Source organism: Tamandua tetradactyla, chromosome 15 (genome assembly GCF_023851605.1).
Source record: "Tamandua tetradactyla isolate mTamTet1 chromosome 15, mTamTet1.pri, whole genome shotgun sequence".
Classification (NCBI taxonomy): domain Eukaryota; kingdom Metazoa; phylum Chordata; class Mammalia; order Pilosa; family Myrmecophagidae; genus Tamandua; species Tamandua tetradactyla.
In genome coordinates, this window is record NC_135341.1 from 33,295,200 (window position 1) to 33,307,670 (window position 12,471).

The window sequence follows — 12,471 nt, forward strand, 5'->3', positions numbered from 1 at the left end:
AATATGGTTGAAGTCTTTACAACCAAAGAAAAGTAGATACAGAAAGAGAAGCTGTGAGGTGCAGCCAGAAGCTATAAGTCTGTGGAACCCGGAAGAGAAAGGAGAAGACGCTGCCATGTGCATTGCCATGTGATGGAAAAGCCAAAGAACCTCAAAGATTGCTAGCCAGCCAGAAGATACCGACCCCGGAAGAAGCAAGTTTTCTAGCCTCTGAAACCATGAGGCAGTAAACTCCTATTGTCAAGCCTGTCCATTGCATAGCATTTTTTAGTGGCCAAGAAACTGAGACACTGTAGAAGTCACAATTGACCACGTCCCTGGATTTATTGTTAAGGTTGTTTGTTTATTTTAAGACTTTTAAAATTATCTTTGTAAAGACTGCGTTCTTTGTGGTTGCTGAAGTCTCTCTTCCATTAGCATAGGGGGGTCAACCTGTGATTTGACAGAAATTTCCTCAACTGCCTAGAGCCAAAAAGATAAGTGAATAATCTCTGCGATTTTACGCCTGACATTTGTGTTTCTGTTGGGGCACTTCTTCAACATTCAGGAGGCAGGCAGTTTACAACTCTGTCTTCAGTTTAACTTCCTGCTTACGCAGAGGCTTAAAGGTCAACCAGAGGTAAGAGCTTAGGTCTAGGCTACCCTGGATATATACATGGCCTGCTAGATTCCCAGAAGTATGTGAATGTTTTTCTAAGCCCTTATTTCCCAAAGTATGTCACTCCCTAGCTTTTCTTCCCAGGCTCTTTGGCATGAATATTGTTTGCCCCAACCAGTATCCTTTAATTATTTTTAATAAATGCCCTCCATTGTGGCACTTTTTTTACCCTGAAAGAGTTCTGAGTTAGGTGAAATTAAGGCAAACCCTTTGCAATAGTTATTTCGGGGAACCACCCAATAGATCAAAACAGACTAGAGTGTTTTGAGAACAAGGTCCACTCTTCTTTCTTTGGCACCAGGAACCCACACCAAGAACTCAGGATGCTGTCTTCAAGACTGCTGCCAAGCCTGGGAGTGGGGCTATGGGGCTAGGGTAAGTTAAAACTCCAGCAAACTCACCTACAGATTTCAGTTGCCTTTTTCTTGATTAAACATTTGCTTGGTGTTTCTGTTAGCTAAAACTGCCAGAATGCAATATACTAGAAATGGATTGGCTTTTTTCAAGGGGATTTATTAGGTTACAAGTTACAATTTTAAAACCATAAAAACATCCAACTAAGGCATCAACAAGAGGATATTTTCACTCAAGAAAAGCTGATTGTGCCCAGGGTTCCTCTGTCACATGGAAAGGCACATGGCAATGTTTGCTGGCCCATCTCTCCTGAGTTCGTTTCAAAATGGCCCACCAACTCAGCTCCTGTGGGTCCTCCTGGCTTCTACTGGGACATTTTCTTTCTCTGTTAGCTACTCTCTGCTCTCTGCTCTCTCCAAAAAATGTCTCTCCCTTAGAGGACTCCCACAAGTAGATTAAGACCCACCTTGAATGGGCAGGGTCACATCTCCATGGAAACAACCTGATCAAAAGTTCCCACCCACAAGATTGGATTAAAAGAACATAGACTTTTCTGGGGTACATAACAGATTCAAACCAGCACACTTGGTTACTCCAAAACTTTGTCTATACTCTAGAGTTGATTCCAGCAGTTTTTGCTAGTTTTGTGTGTGTGTGTTTTTGTGGAGGTACAGGTCTTCGGAGCACCCTACTTTGCTATTTTTTGCTGATTTTACTTGGGATAATTCATTTGTAAAGGTACATTCTGTAGGTTATAATGAAGTTTTTATCCAAAATCTCATTTAAACCTCACCATGACCCTGTAAGAAAGATGCTGATATTTTCAGGTGAAATAACTGCCTAAGAGGCAGGCCAAAACTATACCTAGCTCTTCTCACTTCTCCTGTCCTGGTGTTTGCATTGTTGGTTGGTTTTTGACTGACTGATGTACTTACAAGAATAAAAGGAGGTGCCAACAATATTTGGCAGAACAACAGGCATACAGTGGGACATATGGTTACTTCATCTTGATATAAATTCTAAAAGACAATTTGTTTACAAAGTCACGAAGTGGAACTTCAGCCCAGCTTGTGGATTTCAAGAATCGTCCCAAAAAGAAAACAGATTTTTGTTGTGTCTTATATTGACTTTTAAACGCAAGAAGGCAGATCTTTTTTAAAATTAATTTGGCTTATAAAGAATAATAATTTCAAGTGTGAGCTTTAGAGGATTAATAATTTTTTGTATTTACTATAAACACCGTTGAATGTAAATCTTATCTTTCTGCCTTTGTCTCTGAAACAAAACAGAAGATGGAAATTAGCTAAGCTATAATTATTTCTTCTTCTTCAGTAATACAAACCAAGTGAGCATACTTCACTTAGGAGACTCCTAGTTACCTATTCCATATATACTCTTTGTTCAATTCTGTTGAGGAATTGTCTTTAATAACTTTAGCAGTTATCAAATGGCCCCAGAGTTGGAGAAGTTGCTTTTGAAAATCAACATGCCCACACCCAGCACAGAGCATCTCCATGCCAGGTATTTGGATGTTAAAACTTTTAGGAACTTTGGCTGAAGCATGCCAATTCTTAATTTATTTGCAGGTTGTTTTCTTCACAGTAGATTTTTTCAATGCTTCATTAATTTAGAAGTAATTTTTAGTAATGCAAGAAAAATAAAAGGTTAAAGATTAGAAAAGAAAATTAAGCTGTCATTTATTACAAATTGATTGGATACATAGAAAATCTGAAATGAGAGATGTTCAGAAAAATTGTTAGAATTAACAACTGAAATTTTCAGTTATACATACTTCTATGTACCATCAAACAAGCAATTAGAAAGTTCAATGTATATCAAGGTTGTGGGATACAAAGATAATAAGCAAAATGAATTTCCTGTGTATCAGAAATAAACAATTGGAATTTGAAATTAAAAACAGTATGGCTTATATTAGCACCGAAAAATTTTTTTTAATGTAACACTTAACAAATATGTAAAACAACGTATTTGTTAAAACAAATATGTATTAAGATCTTTATAAGGAAAATACAAAAAGCAGATGAAGAAATCAGAGAAGATATAAATAAATGAGAGACAGTCCATGTTTGTGGATATGATGACATTATTAATTAGCCATTTCTTCTCAACATAACCTATAGATTCAATGCAATCCCAATCAAAATCTCGGCAAGTTATTTTGTGAATGCAGTCAGTTTACAAACTGATTATAAAGTTTATATGGAAAGGCAAAAGAACCAGAGATTGGAGGACACTACCCAACTCAGGACTTACCATAAAGCTACGGTGATTGAGACAGTATGGTGTTGGTGCAAAAATAGACAAATAGATCAGTGGAACAGAGTAGAGAGCCCAGAAATAAATCCGCACAAATAAAATCAACTGAGCTTTAACAAAGAAGCAAAGACATGGAGAAAATATAGTCTTCAACATATGGTGGTAAAATGATTGGACATCCATATGCAAAGAAATGAATCTACCCACAGACGTTAAACTTTCACAAAGATTAACTCAATTTAGATCATAGACCTAATTTTAAAACACAAAACTACAAAACATCGGGAGATGGCAGAGTAGGGTGGGCTGACTTCACCCAAGCTCTATGAAACAATAAAAAAAGGGTAAAAAAATAAACAACTGGGACTGCATTTAAAGTAGAGAGGGTGGGATGGAGAATGTGAGTTGAGTGTCCTCAGTCGCAAGTCCACCTGGGAAAGGTGGTGCATGGTGGGTGGGGACAGGGGCGGTGCAGGTCCTGAGAAAGTGGCATGCTTTTGCATTCTGGCCTGCTTCCCCCTGCTTGGGGGTCTTTCCTTATGGCCCCACAGCTGGGAGTTCCACAAGGAGCCCAGAGGATGGCAGGCTCGCTTCCCCTGTGCATGGGGACGATTGGGTTGATGCAGGGTGCCTGCTCCCCACATGTGAGGGAGGCTGCCATGGGTGCCTGGTTTCAGTGGAAACGAGTGTTAAACCACAGGGAGGAAGGGAGGATGCGGAGCAGAGCCAGTCTGTCTTCTGGCTGGCAAGGGATGCTCGTGGGTTCCCGGTTCCACTTTCCTTAGTCAGGGAGGCCCAGGGCATGCACAAATGGAGACCCCAGCTGAAAAGGCCAGCTGAGCCACATGCCACCATCTCTTTTTTTTTTTTTTTCCTGGTTCATGGGCCAGGAGTTGAGTCCGGGTCTCTTGCATGACAAGTACAGGCTTTCTGCTGCAACCACCTGTGCACTCTTTTCTGCCTAGTTTTTAAAAGATTCTCAAGTTTGTTTGGGGTTTTTTTGTTTGTTTGTTTTTTGTTCTTGGGCCAGGAGTCAAACCCAGCTCTCCTGTGTGACAGCCAGGCATTCTGCCACCAAACCACATGTGCATCTTTTTTGCCTCACTTTTACTAGACCCCCAAGTAGACTTGCACTTCCTACATGAGATCTGGACCTTGATTTTGCAGGCAATTGCTGACAAACCAAGTGCAGAAAGGGACCTTCAACACAAAACCAAGTAAATACAAAACTTTAGACGAGTGAAGGAAACCAACCTGCAAAATAACCTTATTAAGGTAAGCAGATGTCCTGAAAGCAACAGAAAATCACAAAGCATATAAAGATCCAGATAGAAATGGATCAGCTAAATGACCAAATCAGAACACCAGAGGGAATACAGAATATGGAACAACTACTCAAGGATATTTATAAAGCAATAAAGAATATCAAGACACTAAAACAGCATAAGGAAGAATTTGAAAAATTATGTAGAAAAATAGCAGATCTCACAGAGATGAAAGATACTGTAAACCAAATTAGAAGTATACTAGAGACACAAGATAGCAGATTCGAAGAAGTGAAAGGAAGAATGAGTGAGCTAGAAGACAAAAGAGTTGAACTGGAAAAGAACAAATGGCAAGACATCGAATAAATGGAACTGGATCTCAGGGAAATGATGGACAACAAGAGGCACACATATAAGCATCATTGGTGTCCCACGAGAAAAGAAAAGGTCTGGGAAGGTTAGTTGAAGAGAAATCAGAGAAAATTTCTCAGCCCTATAGAAGACATAAATATGCAAGTAAAAGAGGCCCAATGACCCCAAACAGAATAAATCCAAATAGGCCTACTCCAATACATATACTAATTCAACTGTTGGAGAAAAGCAGAAAGTCCTGTAAGCAGCACAAGAAAAGTGATCTACTACACACATGGGAAACCACATAAGACTGAATTCAGACTACTCAACAGTCACCATGGAGGTGAGAAAGCAGTGATATGATATATTTAAGATCCTGAACAACAAAGGCTTCTGGCCAAGTTGCCCTTCAAAATTGAGGGAGAAATTAAAATCTTCAAAGATAAACAGACATTAAGAGAAATGGGCAACAAGAGACCTGCCCAGGAAATACTAAAGGGAGTCCTTTTGTTTGGTAAAAAAAGGACAGGAAAGGGAGGTCTGGAGGTGGGCACAGAATTGAAGAGTACCAGTAAGCATAATTTAAAGGATAAAAAGAGAGGGAAAAGAATATATAGATCTGACAAATAAAAACTAAAGAATAAGATGGTCAAATCAAGAACTGCTTTTACAGAAAATAACTTTGAGTGTTAATGGACTAAATTTACCAATTAAAAGATACAGATTGGCAGAATTAAAAATCAGATCCATCTGTATGCTGTTTATAAGAGATACATCTTAGATCCAATGATACAAATAGATTGAAAATGAAAAGATGGAAAAAGAGGTTCTATGCAAGCTGTAACCAAAAGAAAGCAGGAATAATTATACTAATATCAGATAAAATAGACTTTAAATGTAAAGATGTCTTAAGCAACAAAGAAGGACATTACATATTAATAAAAGGGGCAGTCCACCAAGAAGAACTAACAATCATAAATGTTTATGCTCCTGGTCAAGGAACTCCAAGTACATGAGGCAAACATTGGCAAAACTGAAAGATGCTATAGACATTTCAACAATAATAGTGGGAGACTTCAATACACCACTCTTCAACCAGACAGAGGATCAACCAGGAAAGAGAGAACTTAAACAATGTGATAAATGAATTAGACATCATAGACATATATAGATTGTTACACCCTGTTCTAGTTGGCTAGCTGCTGGAATGTGATATACCAGAAATGGAGCAGCTTTTAGGTTTACAGTTCTAAGGCCATCAAAATGTCCCAATTAAAGCAAGTCTATAAAAATGTCCAAGTTAAGACACCAAAAAGAGGTTACTTCCACTCAAGAAAGGCCGATTAGGTTCAGGGTTTCTCTCTCAACAGGAAAGGCACATGGCAAACATGGCAACATCTGCTAGCTTTCTCTCCAAACTTCTTATTTCATGAAGCTCCTTTGGGGTGTTTCCCTTCATCTCCAAAGGTCTCTGGCTGTGTGGGCTCTGTGGTTCTTGTGGCTGTTTCCAAAATGTTTTCTCTTCTAAGGATTCCAGTAAAGTAATCAAGACCCACCTGGAATGGGTGGAGTCACATCTCTATCTAATCAAAGGTTAGTACCCACAATTGGGTGGGCCACGTCTCCATGGAGATAATCTAATCAAGTTGTCAACCTACGGTGCTGGATAGAGATGGAAAGAAATGGCTGCCTCCACAAGATAGATCAAGATTAAAACATGGTTTTTCTAGTGTATATAATCCTTTCAAATCAGCACACACACCCAAAACACCAGGATGTACATTCTTCTCCAGGGCTCATGGAGTGTTCTCTAGGATAGATGATATGCTGGGACACAAAACAAGTCTTTATAAATGTAATAAGATTGAAATTATCCAAAGCTCTGTTTCTGACTACAGTAGAATGAAGCTGGAAATTAACAACCACCAAAGAACCAGAACTTCAGCAAAGATATGAGGACTAAACAACACACTCTTAAATAACCAGTGGGTCAAAGAAGAAATTGCTAGAGAAAACCTCTAGCTATTTCCATTCATCTCGTCATCTCAAGACGAATGGAAATAAGAATGCAACATATCAGAACATGTGGGATGCAGCAAAGACAGTGCTGAGAGGAAAATTTATTGCCCTAAATGCCTATATTAAAAAAGAACAAGCAAAAATCTAGGACTTAATCTGTTCACCTTAGAGAAATTAGAGAAGGGACAGCAAACCTATCCCAAAGCAAAGAGAAATAACAAAGAGTAAAGCAAAAATAAATGAACTGAATGGGAAAAAAAACAATAGAATCAACAAAACCAAAAGTTAGTTCTTTGAGAAAATCAATAAAATCGATGGACCCCCCTGGCGAGGCGGACAAAAAAAAGAGAAGATGCAAATAAAATCAAAATGAGAGGGGGCATCATTACCGTAGATCTGAAGAAATTTTAAAAATCGTAAGAGGACAATGAAAAAGTAGACTCCAACAACCTATACAACTTAGAAGAAATGGACAAATTCCTAGAAACACGATATGCATACACTGATTCGAGAAGAAATAAATCTCGACAAACCAATTATAAGTGAAGAGACTCAATTAAGCATTAAAAAGCTTCCTAAAAAGAAAAGTCCATAGGGTCACACACGAGCCAAATAAATCCTGGGAATAATGTGTTATACAAAATAAGCCAGCAACAAAAGAGCAAATATGCTAAAGTCTCTCTCAGAAAATATCTTTAAGGAAATGGTAGCTTACATTGTGGGCCATTATAGCCACATTTAGTTTGAGGTTGTAGGTGTATTTCTGGATCCTGAGACATGAAGCTGTATGTTTATCAGCTCGTAGAACTTTGAATAGCCCTGTGACACCTAGGACACAGAAATGGAGTGCTGCAGACCTGAAACTTAGCATACCTATATATATATATATATATATATATATATATAAAACTATTAAAGTAACCAAAAAAAAGAGGTCAGGCCTTAGAGTTTAAAATGAAGCCAGTCTGTCTGGGGCTAAGGTAAATTAGAATGTAGGTAAAAGATGGTAAATTAGAATGTAGGTAAAGATTATAGTGTATGTACTCTAGGCCTTCAGCTATTGTATGAGATCAAAGGCAGAGAGGTTTATTATGTCTAGAACCTAAAGTTTCTGTAACATATAATCTAAATTGATCTTTCTCAGTAGCTCATTTAAGCAACCCAAATACCTGAACTCTAGAACAGGAACAAGGCATTGTGATTCTGTATAGCTTAATATAATACCAGGATACATTTCAGACTCTGGTAGACTGATAATTGAAAAGTAGAGATCCCTGAGGGTCCATAGGGGAAAATATGTATGGAACTATTAAATTCTCCCATTCAAGAAACCTTGGGAACCCTCTCAACCATTGAAAATACACCAAGCCCTGGCCTTGTTTTTAGCTTTTTTTATTGTATAATATAACTGTATACCAAGCAAAGAAAGAAAAAAGCAATGGTTTTCAAAGCACTTTTCACAAGTGGTTACAGAACAGATCCCAGAGTTTGTCATGGCTACTGTATCATCATCTCAGATTTTTCCCTCTAGCTGCTCCAGAACATTGGAGGCTAGAAGGAATAAATGTTTTATCATCACAATCGACTTTTTTTTTTCTTTTTTTGTGTGAAAAATAACATATACAGAACCATAAGTTTCAAAGCACAGTGCAACAATTAGCTATAGAATAGATTTCAGACTTTGTTATGGGTTACAGTTTCACACTTTTAGGTTTTTACTTCTATCTGCTCAAAGATACTAGCAACTAAAGGAAATATCAATATGATTCAGCATTATACTCGTTTGTTAAGCCCTACCTTCCCTGTATAACTCCACCATCACCTTTGAACTTTCTCCTACTCTTTAGAAATATTTAGGCTATCCCCGTTCTAACTTTTTCATGTTGATAGGGGCTGTCAGTAATATGTGGTAGAGAGATGGAACTAGCTGACGTTCTGGAGAGGCTGGCCCTTCTAGGTTTCAGAACTTATCTGGTCCAGGAACCCATCTGAAGGTTGCAGATTTCTGAAAAGTTGTCCTAGTGCATGAAACCTTTGTAGAATCTTATATATTGCCCTAGTGTTCCTTAGAATTGGCTGGAATGGTTTTGGTTGTTGTTTGACAAGTTATGATAGGCAGCAGTGTCTAACTGAAGCTTGCATAAGAGTGACCTCCAGAGTAGCCTCTCAACTCTATTTGACCTCTCTCAGCCACTGATCCCTTATTTGTTACACTTCTTTTTCCCCTTTTAGTCAGGATGGTATGGTTGATCCCATGTTGCCAGGGCCAAACTCATCCCTGGGAGTCATCTCCCATGCCACCAAGGAGATTTTCACCCCTGGATGTCATGTTCCACATGGGGGATGGCAGCAAGGGGGGGGGGGGGCAACTATTTTATTTGAAGAATTGGGCTTAGAGAGAGTGAGGCCACATCTGGGCAACAAAAGAGGTCCTCCAGAAGTAACTCTTAGGTATACCTACACCTAAGCTAAGCTTCTCCACTACATATATAAGCTTCACAAGTGTAAGCTTCAAGATCAAGGGCTTGGCCTATTGATTTGGGTGTCCCTAATGTTTGACACGGTATCAGGGGTTTCCCCAGCAATAAAGTTTAATAGTTCCGTGTTTTTTCTCCCATCCCTCAAGGGACTTTGCCAGTACTTCTGAGTATCTGCTTAGTATATTCTAAGATGTATCCAGGCATTACATTAAGCTATACAAGATTAAAAGCCTTCATTCATATTCTATAAGCCCTGGATTTTGAGACTTGCCCTTATGAAACTTATTTCTGAAGGGAAGGAGCTGAGGGTACCCTCATTGAGGCCTAAGAGTTGCTTCTAGAAAGGCTTTTTGTTGCTCAGATGTGGCCTCTCTCTCTCTAAGCCCAATTCTGCAAGGAAAATCGCTGCCCTCTCCCCTACATGGTACAGGTCATTCTGGGGTGAAAATCTCCCTGACTGTATGGTGAGTGACTCCTGGGTATGAGTCTGGCCTGGCACCATGGGATTGATAACACCTTCCCAAAAAAGGGGAATAATAAAATAAGGCCTCAATGGCCAAAAGAGATCAAATGGAATCAAGAGGCTATTCTGGAGACTACTATTATGCAAGCTTCACTTAGGTAGTGCTAATTGCTATAGTTTGCTAAATCCCAATCAACATCACTCCTGATGACTCTTAAGAACACTTAGGGCTCCAACTGAGAGTCTCTAAGTTCTAGTAAGAAACAGTAAGTTTGCTTTCTTGGAACCTGTAATTTCCAGAGGGTTGTTAAGCTAGATAAATCCTGAAATCCAGAGGAACCAGCTTCTCCAGGTTTGTCAATTAATTACATCCCCCTAGCCTTTAGTGTGAACACCACTTCTCAACATGAAAAACTTAGAACAGGCATGGCCCAAAGATCCCTGTAGAGTGGGAGAAGAATTAAAGGAGGAGGACGGACAGAAGGCAAGATGGTGGCTTAGCAAGGTATGGGATTTAGTTCTTCCTCCAGAGCAGCTAGTAAATAGCCAGGAACAGTACAGAACAACTGATGGGGCCATGCCAGTGACCGGACACACAGTGTACCCCAGTCTGGACCAGCTGGACCGGCTGTGAGCCCGCCCCAGAACCACGAGTTCCCCAATACGCAGTGGCTGGTGCCCTTCCTCCACAGGCTGCTTCCCAGAGGGGAAAGAAAAGGGACTTTACTAGCAGCAGGGGCTGAGCACAACAAAACTCCATATGTGGAATTGGTTAACTAATTCTGACTACTAAAACTAGGACCCCAGCTCAGCTGAACCTCAAGTAAAAGGGGAGGTCGCTGGTTTTTGCCCCAGCACGGAGGGAGCAGAGTTCACAGAAAAAGAAAAAACACAGAAGTTTTTTGGATCTGAAAAGGTCTGGGCCCTGCAGGAAAGGGGGGGGCACATAGGCCCTGGAGATACTCAGAGCAACATACCAACTTAAGCTCTTTTTTTTTTTAACTTTATTTTATTTTTTTAAGTACTAAAAAAGCACCAAATAAACACAAACATTCCTATTTTGATCATTCTGTTCTACATATATAATCAGCAATTCACAATACCATTATATAGTTGCATATTCATCATCATGATCATTTCTTGGAACATTTGCTTCTATTCAGAAAAAGAAATAAAACGAAAACAGAAAAAAAAAATTACGCATACCATATCCCTTACCACTCCCTTTCATTGATCACTAGCATTTCAAACTAAATCTATTTTAACATTTGTTCCCCCTATTATTTATTTTTATTCCATATGTTCCTCTCATCTGTTGACAAGGTACATAAAAGGAGCATCAGACACAAGGTTTTCACAATCACACAGTCACATTGTGAAAGCTATATCATTATACAATCATTATCAAGAAATATGGCTACTGAAACACAGCTCTACATTTTCAGGCAGTTCCCTCCAGCCTCTCCATTACATCTTGGATAAAAAGGTGATATCTACTTAATGCGTAAGAATAACCTCCAGGATAACCTCTCAACTCTGTGTGGAATCTCTCAGCCATTGATAGTTTGTCTCATTTCACTCTTCCCTCTTTTGGTCGAGAAGGTTTTCTCAATTCCTTGATGCTGAGTCTCAGCTCATTCTAGGGTTTTTCTCAATTCCTTGATGCTGAGTCTCAGCTCATTCTAGGATTTCTGTCCCATGTTGCCAGGAAGGTCCGCACCCCTGGGAGTCATGTCCCACATAGACAGGGGAAAGGTGGTGAGTTTGCTGGTTGTGTTGGCTGGAGAGAGAGGCCACATCTGAGCAACAAAAGAGGTTCTCTTGGGGGTGACTCTTAGGCCTAATTTTAAGTAGGCTTGACCAATCCTTTGTGGGGTTAAGTTTCATATGAACAAACCTCAAGACTGGGGGTTCAGCCTATAGCTTTGGTTATCCACACTGCTTGTGAGAATATCAAGAATTCAACTTGGGGAAGTTAAATTTTCCCCCTTTCTCACAATTCCCCAAAGGGGACTTTACGAATACTTTTTTTTCACTGATCAAATCACTCTGGGATTCATTGGGGCATCACTCTGGACAAACCAACAAAATCTTATGAACTACTCAAGGTTCCATGTACTTATGGTGTTCAATTAAGCTGTCTACATAAGTTATATTAGGAAATTCACTAGTCAAAATATAAATTTTGTACCAATAAATATTTTTTGCTTTAGTCTCACACATAAGTTGAAATTTTAAAATATTAATTACCATCTATTTTCAGCACCTTGCAGTAATGACATTCCTTTGTTCTTCCTCATGCAAAAACGTTTTTAAAATTTGTACATTTAGTCGTTATCATTATACACGCTAGGCATTCCTAGATTATACCATCTCAGTCTTTATTGTCTATCTTTCTTTCTGATTTAATTTGTGCCCCCAGCCCTCCTCCCTCTATTCAGTGTTTTAACATTCAGCTTCATTCAATGTTTTAACATAATTGTATTACAGTTAGGTAATATTGTGCTGTCCATTTCTGAGTTTTTATATTCAGTCCTGTTGCACAATCTGTATCCATTCAGCTCCAATTACTCAATATCTTACACTATTTCTATCTCCTGG

General features: G+C 39.1%; 1 protein-coding gene across 23 annotated transcripts in view; it reads left to right on the forward strand.

The window, feature by feature from the left end:
* PBRM1 (polybromo 1) overlaps nucleotides 1–12,471 on the forward strand; it is a 155,042-nt gene that overhangs the window by 116,275 nt on the left and 26,296 nt on the right. The gene's annotated exons all lie outside the window — the stretch shown is intronic.